Below are 6,000 nucleotides of genomic sequence, written 5' to 3'. Positions count from 1 at the left end.
GGAGGCAGGAAGGAAAGAAGATAGGTAGGAGGTAGAAAAGGGAGGGAAGGAAGGGAGGACGGTGCTGAAAGAGGGAGGAAGGAAGGAGGGAAGAAGGAAAGGAAAGAAAGTATACACAGGTAGGTGGAAAAGAAGGGAGGGAGGGAGAGAGGGAGGGAGGAAGGAAAAGGAGAGAGGAAGGAAAGAAAGTAGGTAGATAGGTGGGAAAGAGGGAGGGAGGGGGGAAAGAGAGAAGGAAAGAAAGTGGATAGATAGGTGGAAAAGAGGGAGGAAAGAAGGAAGGGGGAAAGGAGAGAAGAAGGAAAGAAGAAAGTAGGTAGGTGGAAAAGAGGAAGGAAGGAAGGAAGAACTGGACTAGGGAGGAAACCTTTAGCAGACGGGAGCTCTAAGGTGTCTCCAGCTGTGCGCGCAGGCAGTGGATGCGGGCCAGGTGTTGGGGAGTTTAAAAAAACAAAAATCGAGGAGGAGTACCGAAGAAGTTTTGGGGAGGGGGAGAGAGAGATTCTGGAGAAAGCCCACAGCCGGGGATTCCCGAGGGAACGGGTCGAAGGCAGCAGAGAAGGGGTGATGTGGGGTGCGGGGGGGGGATGGGCAGAACCCCCAAAGTGTGTGGGGGGGGTTCCCTTCAATCCCACCTGTGAGCCCGCAGTGGGTCACGACAAGAAAGTTAGGAACCAAAGCGGCTGTTTGCAAGAATCGCGCGTGGAAAGGACTCCAGCGCCAGTGGCAGGAACTCCAGCGCCCATCCTCGGGAAGATGGGAGTTGTAGTGCGGAGGGCTTGAACCTCTGGAGCTGGGGAAGGGGGAGTCCCGAATCTTGGGACCCTGCCTCCCTCTGGGCGTCGGAAGGGGCCTCGGGGAGATCCTAAAGTCGTGCCCGCAGACGGCGGCGCGTCGAAAGGCACCACAACCCTGCAAGGCAGGCCGGGCTCCCCTCCCTCCCCCCCCCCCCCAGAGTGGAGCAGGGACTTGCGAAAACACGGGTGGGGCGCAGACCGCGCCGGATCCGAACCCCGAACCTCTCCGGGGACAAATCCGTGGGCTCTCTCTCCCCTGTTCCCGCAAGACCGAACGTGTTAAGCTTCCCACGAGTTGATACTGAACTTTAAAAACTTTGGAAAGTTGAAGTAAGGACCCGGTTGAACGAGTTTGTGGGTGAAGCGCCTGTTGTGGAGATACACCAAATAGTTGTGTGTGGGTCAAAAAGAAAAACCACACACACACCAGTGGTTGGAAATGAGGGGAGGGGTCGTTTTGCGGGCTTTTGGGTGGTGGTGGTTTCCGGAGCGCCTTTGATAAACCTAGATTGACAAGCCGAAGGTGGCTTGTTGGCTCGGCCATCACAAATTGTGTGAACGTTGCAGGAGGAGAGGTGGTGTGTGTGTTTGTTGGTCTATACAAGCAGTGTGTTTCCCAAGCTTGGAAACATTTGAAGCTGGGTGGGCTTTTCCTCTCTCTCATCCTCTCCCTCCATCCTTTTCTTATTTCTCTCTTTCTCCCTTTTTGTATCTCTCACTTCTCTCCCTCCCTCCCTCTCATTTCTGTTTCTCTTTTTCCTCTCCCTCTCTTTTCTTTCTTTCTCTCTTTCTTTCTTATCCTATCTCTCCCCATTCTCTCATTTGTTTCTCTCTCTTTTTCCTCTCTCTCTCATTCTTTTCTTTCTTTCTCTCTCTCCCTCTTTCTTTCTCTCTCCTCAGTCTCTCCTCTGCTTCTCTCTTTTTCCTCTCTCATCCTCTCCCTCCATTCTCTCTTTCTCCCTTTTTGTATCTCTCATTCTCTCCCTCCCTCCCTCATTCTGTTTCTCTTTTTCTCGCTCTCGCTCTCTTTTCTTTCTTTCCCTCTTTAATTCTTATCCTTCTCTCTACCCATTCTCTCTCATTTGTTTTCCTCTTTTTTCCTCTCTCTCTCATCTTTTCTTTCTTTCTCTCTTTTTTTCTTTCTCTCTCCCCAGTCTTCTTTGCTTCTCTCTCTTTTTCCTCTCTCTCATCCTCTCCCTCTAGCATTTTCTTACTTCTCTCTCTTTCTCCCTTTTTTCTATCTCTCACTTCTCTCCCTCCCTCCCTCCTTCTCATTTCTGTTTTTCTCTCTCTCTCAGACAAACACCCAGAACTCCCAACTGTTGAGATGGGTGGACTACAACTCCCATAATTCCCCAGCCAGACAAGGGAGTTGTAGTCCACCATCTTAAAAGATGGGAATTTCGAGAGTTGAAGTCCACCCTTTTTCAATTTTCCAAGGTTGAGAAACAGTGATTTATGGTGACAGACAGACAGACATAGGAAGGGAGGGAGGGAGGAAGAGACAGACACAGAGAGAGAGACTGAGAGAGTGAAAGAGAGACACAGAGAGACACAAAGAGACAGAGACAGACCAAGTGAAAGAGAGAGTGAGAAACTGAGAGATAATGAAAGAGAGACACAGAGAGAGAGAGAGAGACAGAGACAGAGAGAGACAGAGTGAAGTAGAGACAGACAGAGAGAGAGAGAGAGAGAGAGAGAGAGTGAAAGAGAGACACAGAGAGACACAGAGACAGAGACAGACCAAGTGAAAGAGAGTGAGAAACAGAGACAGATAATGAAAGACACAGAGAGAGAGAGAGAGAGAGAGAGAGAGAGAGAGAGAGAGAGTGAAGGAGAGACAGAGAGACAGACAAAGAGACAGAGAGAGACAGAGAGAGTGAAAGAGAGACAGAGAGACACAGAGAGACAGAGACAGACCAAGTGAAAGAGAGAGTAAGAAACAGAGACAGAGATAATGAAAGAGAGACAGAGAGAGAGAGAGAGAGAGAAAGAGAGAGAGAGAGAGAGAGAGTGAAGGAGAGACAGAGAGACACAGAGAGACAGAAAGAGAGACAGAGAGAATGAAAGAGAGACAGAGAGAATGAAAGAGAGACAGAGACAGAGAGAGAGAGAGAGAGTGAAAAAGAGACAGAGAGAGATTCCCTTTTGCAGAAAAGTTTCTGATAACGAATAACCATGGTTTATCCGGAAAGTGGTTTACAGATTCTCCATGTTGTGTGAACAAAGCTGCAAGTTTTTGGCCTAAATTTCATGGCCAGCCTTGTGCAAAGCAGAGTGAGGGAAATTCCTCGTTTTGGAGATTTAGAGGCTAAACAAACAGATATCGTCCATTGTTCTCGTACTTATTTTTGGAGCGCAGGACACAAATTCAAGTTTAAATTCTTGGGAAATTAATTCTGGCTTAAAGTATGGCAGAACTATGGGCCACGTGGTAGCCAGACCCATCTGTCTATTGGACATGTTTTAATCAATCAATCAGAATAGAGCTAGAAGGGACCTTGGAGGTCTTCTAGTCCAACCCCCTGCTCAAGCAGGAGGCCCTACATCATTCCAGACAAACAGCTGTCCGGTCTCTTCTTTAAAAACCTCCTGTGATGGAACATTCCACAACTTCTGGTGGCAAGCAGTTCCACTGATTAATTCTGGTTCATTGATTAAATCCATCTGGAGGGTTGGATTGGATGATCTCTATGCCTTCCTCCTTCGATGAAGTTTGTAGACGTTTGATGGTTTTTAGGGATTCCGTGGCGGGATTTTCTTGTACAACCCAGAATTGAAGATGGTTTCAGAGAATTCAAGTCCACAAAACGGATCTTTCGTGGTCTGATCAAGAGATTTTTCTGGTGCGACTCTGGTTTGAGACCATTTGGAACCAGGGGGGCAGGGGGGAGTCAAAGAACGTGCAAAATTCTTGCGCAGAAACAGGATCGTTTCCTTTCTCTCTTTCTCTTCAAATTTGTCTGCATCCAAATATTTATTTTTGGGAGTCGGACGGGACATCCTGCTTTTGACTTGGTTGAGACTCTTTTAATGAATTGGATTTGCACATTAGATGGCTTGGTGGCATTTGCCCTTTTGTGATCCTGCCGGCGACCCTGGTCGGATCCTCCTAGAGGCAATCCTCATTTAGCGTCCGTTTACGGTCACGAGGTGGGGGATGAAAAAGGAACGTAGTGGCCAGTCCTCTCATCTATGACTTTTGCAGGTCTGTAACGCAGAGGAAAGCTGATGGAAGAGCATAAGCACGGCTTCACTTCGGGACTGTTTTGTTTGGTGGTGGTCGCTAAACAAGGACTCCCTGTAAAATGGACACATTTTTTAGTCAGGGCTAAGAATGCCTTAAATCCAGATTAGCCCTGGACTTAAATCTTAATTCATCACTCTACAGATATTTGGAGGGGAGGGGTGTCGATTTTAAGGGCCCAGAGGGTGAGAACCTTTGTAGTGTGTGTGTGTGTGTGTGTGTGTGTGTGTGTGTGTGTTTTGTGTAGGTCTGAAGAGTTTTTAAAATTGATTTTTCACTGCGCCATTCAGCTCAGAATCACACTTGACTCTGTCAAGTTGTCGTAAACCTGAGCTTTTATGTTAGGGCAGGAGTGGGGAACGATGGCCTTTTTATGACTTGTGGACTTCAACTCCCAGAATTCCTGCGGCAATTCCAGTCAGGGATTCTGGGAGTTGAAGTCCACAAGTCACGAAGGGAGCATTGTTCCCCATGCTCACTCAGGAATTCTGGGAGTTGAAGTCCACAAGTCATAAAAGGGCCATCGTTCCTCATGTTGCCTTGGGAATTCTGGGAGTTGAAGTCCACAAGTCATAAAAGGGCCCTCGTTCCCCATGTTGCCTTGGGAATTCTGGGAGTTGAAGTCCACAAGTCATAAAAGGGCCCTCGTTCCCCATGTTGCCTTGGGAATTCTGGGAGTTGAAGTCCACAAGTCATAAAAGGGCCATCGTTCCTCATGTTGCCTTGGGAATTCTGGGAGTTGAAGTCCACAAGTCATAAAAGGGCCATCATTCCTCATGTTGCCTTGGGAATTCTGGGAGTTGAAGAAGTCCACAAGTAATAAAAGGGCCATCGTTCCTCATGTTGCCTTGGGAATTCTGGGAGTTGAAGTCCACAAGTCATAAAAGGGCCATCGTTCCTCATGTTGCCTTCGGAATTCTGGGAGTTGAAGTCCACAAGTCATAAAAGGGCCATTGTTCCTCATGTTGCCTTGGGAATTCTGGGAGTTGAAGTCCACAAGTCATAAAAGGGCCATCGTTCCTCATGTTGCCTTGGGAATTCTGGGAGTTGAAGTCCATAAATCATAAAAGCATCATCATTCCCCATGCTGACGGGAATTCTGGGAGTTGAAGTCCACAAGTCATAAAAGGCCCATCGTTCCTCATGTTGCCTTGGGAATTCTGGGAGTTGAAGTCCATAAATCATAAAAGGATCATCATTTCCCCATGCTGACTCGGGAATTCTGGGAGTTGAAGTCCACAAGTCATAAAGGGGCATCGTTCCCCACCTGGGGTCTAGGACATCGTCTTCCAGAAATATCATTACAAAAAGAAATGTACTTTGCTCATGCTCAGGGGAACTCTTCCCTTCTTTCTTGCAAAAGCCTGTTTTCCCAAAACAGAGCCTGCACATGAAATCATTCTTGCGTAGAAAGTAAGAAGCGGACGAACTGAGAAGGATCGCTTGATATTGTCAGATTTTCCTTCCTTTCTCAAATGTGCCCAGATTCTATCCTCCTCCCACGGTGCTTTTTTTTAAAAAAAGTGCCTCGCTTAAACCCTGGTTTGTCGAGTAAACCACAATTGGTTTACTTCGCTCAAGCTGCCAAGCCTGGTTTGCAAGCCACATTTTTAAAACAATAAATAAATGTTATTTATTTAGAGCTGCCCCTATCGACGGATTCAAAGAAGCCCTGAGCCGGCCGACATATTCAGTATATTTGAAAAGATAAAAACGACCATCTAAAACAGGGGTGTCCAAACTTGGGAACTTTAAGACTTGTGGACTTCAACTCCCAGAATTCCCCAGCCAGCCATGCTGGCTGGGGAATTCTGGGAGTTGAAGTCCACAAGTCTTAAAGTTCCCAAGTTTGGACACCCCTGATCTAAAATAAACCAATCCGTTTGAGAACCATAGAGTGTGGCACTTCCTAGATCAGCTCGATCGTGGCAAACGAGGGTAGACTGCTCCTGATCG

The 6,000-nt window shown here is 47.3% G+C and overlaps 1 protein-coding gene across 2 annotated transcripts in view; it reads left to right on the top strand.

Moving 5' to 3' along the window:
• Positions 1-6,000, top strand: part of LOC309400478 (protein-glutamine gamma-glutamyltransferase K-like) — a 53,826-nt gene that overhangs the window by 386 nt on the left and 47,440 nt on the right. The window contains exon 1 of one of the 2 annotated variants that reach the window (XM_081968999.1): positions 946-1,127. The exons of the other annotated variant lie outside the window; for it this stretch is intronic. The gene's annotated coding sequence lies outside the window, so the exon portion shown is untranslated. Of the gene's footprint in view, positions 1-945; positions 1,128-6,000 lie in introns of those variants that run through there. 2 annotated transcript variants of the gene reach the window in all.

The sequence above is a fragment of the Natrix helvetica genome (genome assembly GCF_964273705.1).
Source record: "Natrix helvetica genome assembly, chromosome: W".
In the NCBI taxonomy this organism is placed as follows: Eukaryota; Metazoa; Chordata; class Lepidosauria; order Squamata; family Natricidae; genus Natrix; species Natrix helvetica.
This window is presented reverse-complemented; position numbering and strand designations above follow the sequence as displayed.